General features: G+C 45.7%; 1 protein-coding gene across 1 annotated transcript in view; it reads left to right on the forward strand.

Annotated features, from left to right (window-relative positions):
• Window positions 1-959: 959 nt before the first annotated feature.
• Window positions 960-16,351, forward strand: part of ATP7A (ATPase copper transporting alpha) — an 85,160-nt gene continuing 69,768 nt past the window's right edge. The window contains exon 1 of the mRNA XM_044305731.1: window positions 960-1,070. The gene's annotated coding sequence lies outside the window, so the exon portion shown is untranslated. The remainder of the gene's footprint in view (window positions 1,071-16,351) is intronic.

Consider the following 16,351-nt stretch of genomic DNA (forward strand, 5'->3'; position numbering starts at 1 on the left):
ACATGTGAGCATTACTACTGTGAAGAGGGCACATATCTAGACAGTTTGACAGTGAATGGTTCACATGTGAGCTTTATTACTGTGAAGGAGGCACAAGTCTGGGCATTATTACTATGAAGAGGGCACATAGCAAGACTAAGGAGTGGAATGCAGGAAACTCCGTAACTGCCTTTGGCTGCAGCATTATGAGTTCTCTCTCAGAGCTGGTGAGGAGCAACCCAGATGGCCCACATGGGCACCAGACTTAGTAAAAGACACTTCCCACCACTGCCACACCTCGCCAGTCACATCCTCCATAGAACTTCTGCACCCTTCTGACTCGTACCTTCTCCGATGTGCCCTGATGCCTGGCTAAGAGTCCAGATGAGGTCTGTACCGACGGGTGTGGGGAGATGCAGAAAATAATTGTACTGCGCCACCCGCAATTGTACTGCTGTAGAACTTTATTTCAACTAAAAACTTTGTGGATCGGGTGTGGACCCATTAATTTCAATGGGGGCTACAAAAGATGCGGACAGCCAAGCAAATGTCCCATTCCATCCATTCTGCAGACAAGAATAGGCATTTCTAACAAAGGGCGCCATGTACTGATCCGCAAAATGCAGGATGCACGCGGCTGGTATCCGTTTTTTGCAGATCCAAAATATACAGACCACACAACAGATGTGGCCATGTGAATGAGCAGCTTATGGGGGCCTGCGGCTCTCAGTCGGGAGCCAGTGCTGATCCATATAATGCTCCCACAGGACACCCAGACCAGACCTGCTCCAGTCTGCTTACAACATGAAGGCACTAGCCAGTGTCTGCTCCCCCTGACCCGCACAGGGCAGCGCCACTGCACCTCTCCAGCATTCCACCATCATGTGAGGATGACCCGAGGGAGGGGGGGTGCTTGAGTTACCAGGGAGACGAGAAGCTCGGTCATGTGATTGCAGTGTTCTCGCGAGACTTCTCCTTCCCGGATCATCACAGTATCAAGCTGGCACCAAGTGACAGCGCGGCTGGGGAGTGAGAAGTCGCTGCAGGAGACGGGGATGGTGCCCCTGGCGCTGCTCTGTGGTGGACTCCAGGTAGGTCCTCTCCCCCTATTATTCCACCCCAGCAGTGGGGGGCGCTCTCTCCTCCAGCCTGTACATGAGGGCAGCGTTCCCTCCAGTAAGTTGTAGAGCTCAGGGCTTCCATGATCCTCCAGTAACATGTCCATTCAGTCATGTGCGAGCGACTGACGTGACTTGTGAAACTTGTAGTCCCTGTTCTAGAGATGGTACTTACCTATTCTTATATCTCCAACTATAGTGAGGTAGGTGTGCCCCATGCCCATCTATACTGTCTATGAGACATGGTACTTACCAATTCTTATATCTCCTCATAGTATAGTCAGGTAGGTGTGCCCCATGTCCATATATACTGTCTATGAGATGTGGTACTTATCTATTCTTATATCTCCTCATAGTATAGTGAGGTAGGTGTGCCCCATGCCCATATATACTGTCTATGAGACATGGTACTTACCTATTCTTATATCTCCAACTATAGTGAGGTAGGTGTGCCCCATGTCCATATATACTGTATATGAGACATGGTACTTACCTATTCTTATATCTCCTCATAGTATAGTGAGGTAGGTGTGCCCCATGCCCATATATACTGTCTATGAGACATGGTACTTACCTATTCTTATATCTCCTCATAGTATAGTGAGGTAGGTGTGCCCCATGCCCATATACACAGTCTGTGAGACGTGGTACTTACCTATTCTTATATCTCCAACTATAGTAAGGTAGGTGTGCCTAATCCCCATACACACAGTCTGTCAGACATGGTACTTACCAATTCTTATACCACCTCATAGTATGGGAGGTAGGTGTGCTCCATGCCCACATGTACTGTCTGGGAGACACGGTACTATGTCATCTACCTACCTACCTACCCTCAGTTGGTCAGTCAGTCGTATGCTGATCACATGTACAAGAACAGAGGGGCCCAGATTTACTAACGTGTCTGTGCCTAGAGTCTGTCTTAGGGCTTATGGATGGACACCACCGTATGTATTTTGCGGTCGCAAAACACGGATTCGCAAAAATTAAAAATAAAACGGATGACATGTAGGTCCATGTAGCATCTGTTGTTTTTTTTTTTTTTCCGGGTCCATTGTTTTCTTTTTTGCTGAATCGACTTGTGGACAAAAGGAAACGGAGTGCACACAGTCATTTCCGTAGGTTTTTTTGTGGACCTATTGAAGTGAATGGTTGCGCATACGGGCTGCAAGAAAAATGGAACGGATACGGAAAGAAAATCTGGTCTCGTGCATGAGGCCAGGGGTGTAAATGGGCCCAACCTTTTCTTGGTGGGGAAGGTGGCTGACTTCTTGGGGCGCCTTCACACGCAGCAGATTTTGTTGCAGAATTTTCTGCTCCTGAAAATCAGTGCGATTCATTTGAATGGGGTGGATTTCTGCTAGCCCCATTTAGGTGAAGGGAACAGATTTTCGGTCGCTAAAAATAATGCAACAAAATCTGCGGCGTGTGAAGGCGCCCCTAGGTGTGGCACGGTTTTGTACCACAATTCTGTCTCAGAGGAAAAGCCAATAGTTGTTATAGAGTCAGAGAGAAGTCCCTATCCCGGCACCATCTACAGGATGTGGTGAATGATTGCCCGTATTTGCCAGTCATGCCGTACACATCTGGTGTCACCGAACATCTCACTTTACAGCAGACAGTAGCCGTGTCGGCCATCATGAAAAACTGCCTAAGATCATAAAACCATGAATGGCCAAAAAAGGTGTGTGTGGTCCCTTTCCCTGTGCCCCTGCTGTTACTTTCTCCCCTCCTTCAGCTTTTCTCGATTACTTTGCCCAGCATTAAGGCAGCACACGTGGCCCGCATTAAAAACTGCACATAAATCGGCATTATTTTGGTGTGATTTCATGCAGATTTTCTCCATTGACGTCTAATGGGGAAACCACTCTATATGAGGTGCAGAATCACAGGAACAATTGACTGGCGGCAGATTTTAAAATCTGCACAACAGGTCAGTTTCCGCACAGAAGAAAAAAGTAAAGTGCACGTGGCATTTGTCAGATCTCATTTATTTTGCTGGTGCTGTACTGCGCTGCGGCTTCTCCGCACAAAAATCTGTGCGTAATCTGCAACCTGCGCAGTTACACCTAGGATAACTGTGACATTTTGCTCTTGCATTGCACTTGTATGTACATGGTGAATCCAGGCGGCTGTCTCCGTATCCTGGGCATGCACTGGATCAGACACTGACCGCTCAGGTAAAGACTGTGCCGTGGACGTGTCCGTTGCCCATGAACAGAAGATGCAGCCCCTCCATGCCGGCACAGGATGTGCAGATCGGGAGTCCTCAGTCACGTAGAGGTGAAAGGCTTGAGGACCAGCACTTCTGGGCCCAGCTTCTGCGGAGAAGAAGATGCTGGGATCCAGCCCTGGGTTGTGGGTACAAGCATGCAGTTTATCTGGCTGGAGCTGTAATGATGGAGACCGCTCGTGCACGTTAGACACATCTTGGCTAAACCCACCAATTTTGATGGGATTTTCTGGCAATGTAAGGGACATGGGGCCACCTGACTCTTCTCTAGTGGCAGCCGTTGTGGGAAGGAAGCATTGACCTGTTGGAATCCTTCTGACATAGGCCATGCTTATTTCTTTTATAGTCCGGGCAGCATGAAATCCCGACAGCTCCCTGGTTAACAGCAGCTATATCCTACTCAAGTGGAATTTCTCTCCTGAAAAGAGTGTGGCGAGGGAGGCAGCGGGGCCAGTGGCTCTGCCACATTTCTTACCCTCTGCCCCAGTTTTCTGGCACAGTCTCTGGCAGCGTGCCTGGGTACTGTATCCCAGTGTACTCCTCCCCAGGTGTAACCTATAGACATGCCCTGTAATTGTATAGCTACAGGGTTCTGTACACATGATCCCAGCGGGAGGGTGGCTGGGACCTCCAACCATAACTAGTGAATGTTTCATTTGCTGATGTGTCCCAATGGGAGGAGGGCTCTCCAGCCATCTTTTCTCCAGACCGTATGATCTAATTGTGGAGCTAGGGTGAAGTATCGGTTCCTCTACCTGCATCTTCTTCTAAACCTGATTTCCTTTAGTACGTCATCCTCCACGCTTCCACACCCTCTCAGATTATGAGACGCATCAATGTTCTCTCCACACCCACAACCTCTTCCTTGTCTTGTCCTCATGTTTCTTGTCACCATAGGGTTAGAATTTGACATTTGCATATACTTGTCTACATCAAGTAGTGTTTCACCATCAAATTATAAACTTGTGTGTTTCTGCTTCAGAGATTATGTAAGTGATGATTCCACAAGGAAAACTTGTTTTATTGGGCACCGTGAAGCTGTTCTAGGAAATGGAATTGTTGTGAATATGTTTTCCAAAATGTTTGCACTGGAGACTTTTCCTCTATAGGTCATCAGTATGTCCTTAGTGGGGGTCCAACACCTGGGACCCCCAGTGATCAGCTATTTGAGAAAACACTGGCACACGCAGTACCGCTGTGCCTTCTCGCAGCTTTATTAGGCCATGTGACGTCACATTCATTTGTCACGTGGCCTAGGCACAGTTCAGCCCTATTGAAATGAATAGGGCTTAGCTGCGATGCCAAGCACAGCTGCTACTGCGAGCACCAGTACCTTCTCAAACAGCTAATTGGTGGGTTCCGGGTGTTGAAGCCCCACCGATCAGATAACTATATTATAGGTAATCGGTTAAAAACGCTCAGAAACCCCTTTTTACGTTGATCTTTATTGCCTTTAGCTGTGCTTATGCAATATTTTTTGATGAGAGGCATGGGCAGCAAGAGCATGGGATGGAGAACGTACTTTATATAGAGATTTTGGTGAGGACGGCCATACACTACACATTAGATAGAAGGTTGATTGCTGAATGAACATACATCTGGTGAACGTCCGATTTACAGACGCAGTCATACATGTTTTAGTCCATATTGACTCTTACAGTTGTTCCAAATGCTCATACATGTTCAATGAGACCGGGCCATGGATGAAAGATCTTTCTGGGAACGTTCTTTCAAAGAAAGATCTTTCACCCGTCTATTGGGCAAAAATAATAATTAAACGTGACCAACTTGTTTTCAAGCGATAATGGTCTGTCATCTGTTTTAGCCAACAATCATTCATTGTTCAATTTCACCAAGCAAACCTTTTGTTTTGGTTGAAATTGCCTGTTTTGATCAACTTTAGACTGTGTATGGGTACCTTTAAAAATAGAAGTAACTTCTAACAAGTACTTTGCTGACTGCTTATAAGGGTTTTCACATGATAGCGACTTATCACCTATCCATAATATAGGTGATAAGTGTGTGAACGTTGGAGGTCCCACCACTGGTGCTCCACCTGTCACAAGAATGGGGATCCAGTGTCCACCATTAGAATAGTGTAGTGGTCACATGCATTACCGCTCTATTCCTTGTCTGTGGGACTGACAGACAGCAGAGCGCTGTACTTGGCTAACACTTATCAATCAAGCACTTATCACCTATCCTGTAGTGGCACAGCGCCTGTACCTATCATAGTAGTGCAGGTTAATATATGAAACCTATAAAGCCTATCAGGGAGGCTTGACAACCGGCAGCCGATGGTTCCTCTTTCCCAGGCTGCGTTATCTCAGTAATTAGAAACCTCCTCAGTCGGCCAAACTTGATCTGCAGGAAAAGTATGTAGGATGTTTTCTCAGTGATGCCCATAAAAACCTCTACTAAAGCCAGGTGTATTAAGTATTCACTCATCACAACACATTTAGTGAGATCTTCAAGAAAATCGTTCTATGAAGAGAGATCATGATGCAGATTCCTGAAACGTCTCCTCAGATTGCTGTAGATCTTTTCACAATGCATCTGCACCAAAATCTGCAACAAATCTGCCATGTGTGAACTTGGGGAGAGGAGGGGGATGCAGCTGCAGTCTCTCTCTTTTTCTTTCTCAGTGCACATACTGTCAGTGGGAGGTGGGAGCAGAGGTGCTTACTTATCCAACCATAACCTGAAGGATTTACTTGGATTTCCCTTTGTACGGGATGTTATCCAATATCACATGCCCCCGTTCTTTAAATAAAAGCTGGCCCACTCACATCTGATTGTCTGAAAACTCTTGACTTTAGTTTTACTTTCAAATTACCGTATGTGCTATTCCTAAATGTTCACATTTGCCACTCCCTGATAAATAAATGTCTAATATTTTTTACTTGATTTGTTTCTTTTTCTACATTTAGGACTTGTGTGGATATCCCATGCAGTTTTAGGTCAAATTTATGCAGAAATATAGAAAATTCTGAAGGGTTCACAAAGGTTGAAGCACCACTGTATATAGAGGAGACGGCTGTTCTCTAGGACGGACTGTTTAAAGGGCTTCTGTCACCCCATTAAACCGTTTTTTTTTTTCTTTACTAATAATCCCTACACTGCGATCTCATCATACATAAGCTAATTAATGATTTTCGTTCAGTAGAATTTGTTAAAAATCGATTTTTGAAATATGTAAATTACCTTGCTACCAGCAAGTAGGGCGGCTACTTGCTGGTAGCAGCCGCATCCTCCGATGGTAATGACGCCCCCTCTGCTTGTTGATTGACAGGGCCAGCGGACGGGATCTTTTTCTGCTGGCCCTGCCTGTTTTGATTCAATATCTGGCGCCTGCGCCGCAGCCGTACCTCTCTTCAATCTGCGCAGGCGCACTGAGAGGCGGCCACTCGCTCGGCGCTCCATCCTCAATGCGCCTGCGCAGATGACGTCACATCTACACCCGGCGCAGGCGCATTGAGGAGCGAGCGGCCGAGTGAGTGGCCGCCTCTCAGTGCGCCTGCGCAGATTGAAGAGAGGTACGGCTGCGGCGCAGGCGCCAGATATTGAATCAAAACAGGCAGGGCCAGCAGAAAAAGATCCCGTCCGCTGGCCCTGTCAATCAACAAGCAGAGGGGGCGTCATTACCATCGGAGGATGCGGCTGCTACCAGCAAGTAGCCGCCCTACTTGCTGGTAGCAAGGTAATTTACATATTTCAAAAATCGATTTTTAACAAATTCTACTGAACGAAAATCATTAATTAGCTTATGTATGATGAGATCGCAGTGTAGGGATTATTAGTAAAGAAAAAAAAAAAAACGGTTTAATGGGGTGACAGAAGCCCTTTAAAGGAGAAGGTTATTTACTCTTTTCAGTCATAGCTGAGACCGGACCTCGGATTAAGGGTACTTTCACACTAGCGTTTTTATTTTCCGGCATAGAGTTCCGTCCTAGGGGCTCAATACCAAAAGAACTGATCAGTTTTATCCCTATGCATTCTGAATGGAGAGTAATCAGGATGTCGTCAGTTCAGCCTGGACTTTTCAGGATGGAGATAATACCGCAGCATGCTACGGTTTTATCTCCGGCCAAAATTCCAGGACACACTTGCCTGAATGCAGGATCTGGCATTAATTTACATTGAAATGTATTAGTGCCGGATCCAGCATTAAAAATACCACAATGCTGGATCCGTCCTTCTGGTCTGTGCATATGCAGACCTTTTAAAAATGTGAAAAAAAATAGAAACGGGTCAGTTTGTCCGTATGACTAACATAGAGACGGAGCCGTTCTTGCAATGTATTTGTGAGACGGATCCGTTTACAAATGCTGTCCGTTTGCATGCAGAATGCCGGATCACTCTGCCACAAGTGTGAAAGTAGCCTTAGTTGGTTCCAGTGTCTGCTTGCCAGCAGTTCTCAGTACAGTAAATATGTATCTTTCCAGCCCTGATATTTACATATAATAAGAAGGAAGGGCAGATCTGTGTGTTTTGTTTAATCGGGAAAACCTAAAACCGGTGACTGTTCCCGGAAGCCCTGCAGGGGGCCTACTCTCTGCTCTGCCTCTTGCGTGTCTTCCTTCTTTTCCCACGTCCTCCTATAAAATGTACATGGATATTTTTTGTAACTTAAATTCTTCTGTAAGTCAGATAACATTGAGGGTCTTCTAGTGAATGTAACTCTCTTGGGATCCCAAGAAGTAAATGTCAGAATGCGGACAAGTAGTCAGCTGAATTGGCATGATCAGGACTGGAATCATTTTGGCCATCAGAAAATAACCAGTTTTCTCATATTTTTAGATTTTTAAATCTATGTTCTCGTTGTTTGTCAGGTAGTCCTACGAGATTCAGAAAACCCTTAGGCTACCTGCACACTTTGTGGGTTACGAGCGTTTTTTCTATGTGGATTATTGTGCAGAAAAACCACAGTATATTTCAATACCAGCAAAATGTATGAGATTAGACAAATTCTATGTACATTTTGGGGCACATTTATTAAACCCATCATTGTAGACACCGGTCTTAATAAAGGCCTGTGCTGGCGGTGGATCCGCCGAAGTTATGAAGAGGCTTTGGTCTCACTATTACTTCAGCTCATCCAGTGCCAGTTATAAATGTAAGACCGCTTCCTTGCTGTCTGACACTTAGACCATTTTCTATGCCTAAAACGGGTGCAGAAAATGATGATTGGGACAGGCCTGCCGGCCGCCCATGCCACTGCCACAATTTTAGTGGGGGTGAAGTCGCACACAACATACGACAAATTTAGGCATATTTCAGCTAATGACCCCCTTTGCTTTTTCGTTCCGTAGGGAATTTGACCTCCGGTGTGGATTTTGAAATCCGCAGCGTGTCAATTCTTTGTGCAGATTTCACCCTTTTTCAATGAAAGGTTGAGATCTGCAGCAAAACCGCAACAAATCTGCACCAAAAACCACAAGTAAAACAAGCGGATTTGGTTCAGAAATGCACAGACATCCATATGCAAACTTCTGCGAGACATCTGTATGCAGGTAGCCTGAAGGGGTGACCACATGTAGTATATACGCCCCAGATTTTCGGCAAATCGGCAGCATTTCCGCACCAAAATCTGCATTCTTCAGTATAGATTTGCTGATGTGAATTTTAGCCAGATATATTTTCTAATGCACGTTTTCGTTACCTAATACAGTCTAGACTTGTGGAATAAAAGCAATTGCGAACAAGAATAGGACATCATGCTCTATTTTCTTGCGGCGCTGTGGACCGGAAGATCGGGGCCGCGCTCCGGAAGAGTGCTCTCCCCATCTCTTCCGGCCCCATAAAGAATGAATGGGTCCCCACCCATTCCATGCGGAACGGATGTGGACCCATTCTAAATGGAGTCTAAAGGTGTTATCTAAGAGTATATAATGCACCCCATATGCCCGGGCCCCTCACATGGAATATACTTACCCCACACCGCTGCTGTGGCTTTTGACCGTTGCATGGATGAAAACATCCGGTGTCGGAGGGAGAGCAGCCAATGGCAACCGGGGACTGGGACGAGCCTGTCTAGTGTCACCCGCAATGCTAGGGAGGCTCATCTCGCCTGCCTCGCCACCACTGATAGATTGCTGGGTGGTCTGTAACCATGGAAACTAGCACTGTATAATGTGATGGAAAAATTAATCCAGCCAGCAAAGAAGCAGTATGGAAAATTATAATACATTAGTAAGTGCCTTGTATTAGGGTTGGACGATATCAAAAATATTCAGACGATAACGATATTAAAAAAGTTATCGCGATAACGATATATATCGCGATAAATGCCCATTTAAAAGAAAAAAAAACACAAGGCGTTATACTGTATGGGGACAGCCACAGGGAGACGTTACACTGTATGGGGGCAGCCACAAGGAGACGTTACACTGTATGGGGACAGCCACAGGGAGACGTTACACTGTATGGGGGCAGCCACAAGGAGACGTTACACTGTATGGGGGCAGCCACAAGGAGACGTTACACTGTATGGGGGCAGCCACAAGGAGACGTTACACTGTATGGGGGCAGCCACAGGGAGACGTTACTGTATGGGGGCAGCCACAGGGAGACGTTACACTGTATGGGGCAGCCACAGGGAGACGTTATACTGTATGGGGGCAGCCACAGGGAGACGTTACACTGTATGGGGGCAGCCACAGGGAGACGTTGTTACACTGTATGGGGGCAGCCACAGGGAGATGTCGTTACACTGTATGGGGGGCCACAAGGAGGCGTTACACTGTATGGGGGGCCACAAGGAGGCGTTACACTGTATGGGGGGCCACAAGGAGGCGTTACACTGTATGGGGGGCCACAAGGAGGCGTTACACTGTATGGGGGGCCACAAGGAGGCGTTACACTGTATGGGGGGCCACAAGGAGGCGTTACACTGTATGGGGGGCCACAAGGAGGCGTTACACTGTATGGGGGGCCACAAGGAGGCGTTACACTGTATGGGGGGCCACAAGGAGGCGTTACACTGTATGGGGGGCCACAAGGAGGCGCTACACTGTATGGGGGGCCACAAGGAGGCGTTACACTGTATGGGGGGCCACAAGGAGGCGTTACACTGTATGGGGGGCCACAAGGAGGCGTTACACTGTATGGGGGGCCACAAGGAGCGTTATAATAAGGTCTTATGGGAGCGAGGAGGAGGGAGAGTCAGGGCGGCCGCTGCAGGAAGTAGTAGGTTTATAATTTCGTCATCAGACAGAGCACACACTAGTGAGACAGCCGCAGAAAAAGTCTCTCCAGAGACACCAGTACTCACACAGGGGATCGCCAGTTCGCCACACACAGAGCCGGCACTGGTGTATGACGACGTCAGATGGTGGGTGGAGACTTGACTAAGGGAGGCGGAGCAAGAAGGAGGCAGGCCAGGAGCGAGAGGAAGTAATTACCCAGCGCTATGCAAGGTGCAGGGGCGGGCGGACGCACGTTTAGAAGAGGTCAGTGATGTCAGAAAATACTGCGGTATTTAGGAAACGGCGATATCGCCATATCGCCGTTTTTTTAATACCGCGGTATATCGTGATACCGGTATATCGCCCAACCCTACCTTGTATTAACTTTCTCTACATGATAAATGCCACTTACTGAAGTGAGACAACCCCTTTAAGATTAGAGGCTCCCTGATCATTGATGGGACTGTTCCCCTTATGTCATGTGTTTGACAACGTGACCCATGATCACAGTCATACAGGGATAAATAGGGAAGTTGTACCAGCCAGTTCCCTCCTGATGAAGATTTTTTGTAGATTACTGGTAATTTACACTTAAGTAAATGTGTTTATTCTAGATAAGCAATAAGCCGCTTTACTACAAATGCATCTAATAGGCAACCACAAGCCTGGTTATTCACCGCCTCCTTGCTGGCCGGCGGCCATATTCCTGGATGATTATGAGACCGTGGATGCAGATGACCTTTCCACGTTCAGGCTGCGCACATTTTGGCTTCAGAGTGTTGAAGTGACTTCTCATAATGGTTAACTGGGTTAGGGCAAGAAAGGGATCCTGGGAAATATAATATCGTTGTATAGCAAATTCCTTTAGCATTTCAAGGTTCATTTACTTTCTTACAAGGTGTGTTATTTGTGTAAGGATCTCCTGTTACTTGCACCCTCCAGACCATTAATAGCTGGCACAACCATGGCGATTCCTGGAAAGAACACTTTTGCTAACACAGCTGATTTTGACATGCCATTATCAGCAGTCTTTCCATTCTCTGGATGTTGTAAAATGGCAAAACTGTAAATCAAAGCAAATTATAATACACAGATTTATAATTTTTTTTTGCATATCATAAGATGCACATGAGTATATGAGGGCTTGTGTTTTTTATCTGATGGCTTCTTATTCCATTGTTATGGGTGGCCGGCTGAACAGCTTATATTGAAGTTATAGTGGCATTTTATTTATTTATTTTTTAACAGCATTTAATATCATGATAGTTTTATATAGTTCAAGTCATTGTGGGTGCTGTGATGTGTGTGTTTTGTTTTCCCCCCCAAAATAAAACATTTTTAATGGGGGCAAATTCATTTTTTTACTTTATATTTTGATGAGGGAGTTGATAACATGCAAGGGCAGAAGTTCATGTTAACCTCTCCCCAGGTTTATGTACAGTTGTACAATGAAAAGTGGAGCTGTGTTTTTCCTCCTCTCACTGCAGCCTGTCAGCATGTCCCCTACTGCCCCTTGTCCAAACTGGCGAAGATCATAGCCATCTGAAGGGTTGGGCTACTTCCTGCTCTCTCAGGCTATATACAGTCCTGATCAAAAGTTTAAGACCACTTGAAAAATGGCAAAAAATCTTATTTTGCATTACATTGTTGGATCTTAACAAGGTTTCAAGTAGAGCTTCAACATGCAACAAGAAGAAATGAGAGTGAGACAAAACGTTTTTTGAGCATTCAATTAATTGAAAATAATGATTAAACTGAAACAGGCTGTTTTTCAGCTGATCCAAATTTTAGGACCACATGCCTTCTCTGTCAGGTAGTCACACGTTGTGATGGCAAAGGCAAAAAACTCACCCTTTTTGAACGTGGTCGGGTTGTTGAACTGCATAAGCAGGGTCTCTCACAGCACGCTATCGCTGCTGAGGTGGGACGCAGTAAGACAGTCATTTGGAATTTCTTAAATGATCCTGAGGATTATGGAACAAAAAGGTCAAGTGGAAGACCCAAAAGAATTTCACCAGCACTGAGCCAGAGGATCCAATTGGCTGTCCGTCAAGACACTGGAGGATCATCGACCCAAATTAAGGCCCTTACTGGTGCTGACTGCAGCCACATAACCATCAGACGGCATCTGAGACTGAAGGGCTTCAAAAACAAAAAACATCTTCAAAGACCTCGTCTCCTTGAACGCCACAGAACTGCTCGTTTGGACTTTGCAAGAGAGCACCAAACATGGGACATTCAAAGGTGGAAGAAAGTTTTATTCTCTGCTGAGAATTTTTTTTTACCTTGATGGTCCAGATGGTTTCCAACGTTACTGGCATGACAAGCAGATCCCACCTGAGATATTTCCTACGCGCCACAGTGGAGGGGGCGCCATGATGGTCTGGGGTGCTTTTTCCTTCAGTGGAACAATGGAGCTTCAGGAAGTGCAGGGGCGCCAAACGGCCGCTGGCTATGTCCAGATGTTGCAGACAGCATTCCTCATGACTGAGGGCCCTCGTCTGTGTGGTAACGACTGGGTTTTTCAACAGGACAACGCTAGAGTACACAATGCCCACAGGACAAAGGACTTCTTCCAGGAGAATAACAACTCTTTTGGCCCATCCTGCGTGTTCCCCTTATCTAAATCCAATTGAGAACCTTTGGGGATGGATGGCAAGGGAAGTTTACAAGAATGGACAACAGTTCCAGACAGTAGATGGCCTTCGTGCGTCCGTCTTCACCACTTGGAGAAATGTTCCCACTCACCTCATGGAAACGCTTGCATCAAGCATGCCGAAACATATATTAGAAGTGATAAACAATAACGGCGGAGCTACTCATTACTGAGTTCATGTTTGGAAGTTGGATTTCTGTTTTGGGGGGGTTTATTTTTATTTTTTTATCTTTTTTGAGGTGTGGTCCTAAACTTTTGATCAGCTGAAAAACAGCCTGTTTCAGTTTATTCGTTGTTTTCATTAAATTGAATTCTGAAAAAAATGTTTTGTCTCACTCCCATTTCTTCTTGTTGCATGTTGAAGCTCTACTTGGAACCTTGTTAACATCCAGCCATGCTAAATATGATTTTTTTTTGCCATTTTTCAAGTGGTCTTTGATCAGGACTTTAGCAGCTAGAAATGTGAGCTTGTTTTAAAGCTAAGATTGTAAGCTTTAAAGGGTTTCTACCATCAGAATTTCTGTTATGTAGCTGACTGACGTTAGCGATGCGCTAATGTCAGCACTGCATAACAGTATGTTTTTTACATTTCTCCCTGCAGCCGTTCTGATAAAATAAGCACTTTTATAATATGCTAATTAGCCTGTAGGTGCTATATGGGCGTAGAATCAGCACCTAGATGCTCCGTCCACTCGCCCTTTATCCCGCCCAGGTCCCTTGTTCTGCCCGCCCCGCTCCTCGATGCCACGGTTCGCAGCATCGCTGATGAAATCCTGCGCCTGCGCCGTTCACTTCTGTATTTGGTGCAGGCGCAGTGGTGAAGGCCGCTCTCCTGGTGCCGGCTTCCTCACTGTGACGTAGTTGGCGCAGGCGCAGTGAGGTATCTGGCACCAGGAGCGCATCATTCACTCACTGCGCCTGCACCGAATACAGAAGTGAACAGCGCAGGCGCGAGATTTCGTCAACGATGCTGCGAACCGTGATATCAATCAAGAGGAACGGGGGCGGGCAGAACAGAGGACCTGGGCGGGATAAAGGGTGAGTGGACGGAGCCTCTAGGTGCCGATACTACGCCCACATAGCACCTAGAGGCTCATTAGCATATTATAAAAGTGCTTATTTTATCAGAACGGCTGCAGGGAGAAATGTAAAAAACATACTGTTATGCAGTGCTGACATTAGCGCATCGCTAACGTCAGTCAGCTACATAACAGAAATTCTGACGGTAGAAACTCTTTAAAGCAAGTGTGGATTACTGTGCAGTCAGACCAAAGTTGTTATTTTAAAGTTTCGCTTATCTTTAAAACAACACCTGGCTCTCTAGCTCCTATACAGCCATTAGATCCTGATCAGTTCCTCTCACACAGGGATTGATATTGAGAGAGGAACATATAAAAAAACTTCACATAACCAAAACTCTCAACCCCATTAAAACGTAACTTTTAATTCCAATAAGGGTACTTTCACACTTGCGTTGCTTGATTCCGGCAGGCAGTTCCTTTGCCTGAACTGACTGCCTGATCAGGCAAATTGTATGCAAACGGATGTCATTTTTTCTGACTGATCAGGCATTTTTCAGACTGATCAGGATCCTGATCAGTCAGAAAAATGCCTGATCAGTCAGAAAAATGCCTGATCAGTCAGAAAAATGCATTGCAATACCGGATCCGTTTTTCCGGTGTCATCAGGCAAAACGGATCCGTTTTTTTTTCTTTCCATTTTTAAAGGTCTGCGCATGCGCAGACCGGAAGGACGGATCCGGCATTCCGGTATTTTGAATGCCGGATCCGGCACTAATACATTCCTATGGAAAAAAATGCCGGATCCGGCATTCAGGCAAGTCTTCAGTTTTTTTCGCCGGAGATAAAACCGTAGCATGCTGCGGTTTTCTCTTTTGCCTGATCAGTCAAAACGACTGAACTGAAGACATCCTGATGCAAACTGAATGGATTACTCTCCATTCAGAATGCATAGGGATATACCTGATCAGTTCTTTTCCGGTATAGAGCCCCTGTGACGGAACTCTATGCCGGAAAAGAAAAACGCTAGTGTGAAAGTACCCTAAGATATACGATTAGACTTAAACCCTTCCCTAAGATATCCCGACTATGTCTCTGCCTAGGAAGCGGAATAGTTGCCCTGAAATGGGTGATTCCATTGTCTTCAAAACTATCCCTATACTGCCCTATGATATTAAGGGATTGCTGCCTCTAGATTATAGCTAGACACCACATCCATGAGCCTTGCGGTCCTGTCATGCTGCCCTCCTGCGACCGGATGTCATATTGAGGGCCTGCTTTTCCCACTATGCAGGAACAGCTCCACAATATCTACCTTCATCTTGGATTTTTCAGATAAGTGAATCTTCTATAGATCTTGTATTCAATGGTGTTTCTGAACCATTGAGCACGGTATTATTGATTACATTGTGTAGCTTATAAACATCTTTGGTGTGTGAGAAGGGAAACGCGTTGGACTTTATTAACATTAAGCATGAGTAGGTTCAAATGGGTGTATATCTGACTTATCTAGGGATGTCGTTTTGGTGATACTCTGATTGGCCATCCAAGCATTTTGTATATATCAGTATATATTTTAGATTCCTTGGTCTAGATTGAGCTTTGTCGATCCCGCTGCCTACACTCACTATACTTGATCCCTTAATATCACAGGGCCGTATAGTGATAGTTTTGCCCTTTCAGGGCAGCTATTTTGCTCCTTAGAGACATTGTTGAGACATTTTATATCTTATTGGACTTCAAATTTAAGTTTTATGGGTGTAGAGAATTGTTTTTCTGTTGGCACGTGCTGCACACCCATATTTGCTATCTGCACGCCAGTGCTTGTCAGATGCCTTTTGTTACCACCGGCAGATGGTCCATTTTTACAGTATCCGCCGGGTACTACATACTGGTGTATTCATTAGGGCCCAGCAGCATATACAGCCAGGTCCATAAATATTGGGACATCGACACCAGAGGTCGCAATAACGCCTATACAAGCATCATAGACGCCTGTTCAGGCAATTTTACGCTTTGAAAAAAGGCTAATGCGTATTAGTACGCATTAAGGCTTTTCTGTAGTCAACCAGTGCACTGCACGCTGTGAATCTCATGGGCAGCACAGCAATACTGCTGTTACCCAAAACATCTAATAGCAAAGCACCTTGCATGTGTAG

Source organism: Bufo gargarizans, chromosome 9 (genome assembly GCF_014858855.1).
Source record: "Bufo gargarizans isolate SCDJY-AF-19 chromosome 9, ASM1485885v1, whole genome shotgun sequence".
In the NCBI taxonomy this organism is placed as follows: domain Eukaryota; kingdom Metazoa; phylum Chordata; class Amphibia; order Anura; family Bufonidae; genus Bufo; species Bufo gargarizans.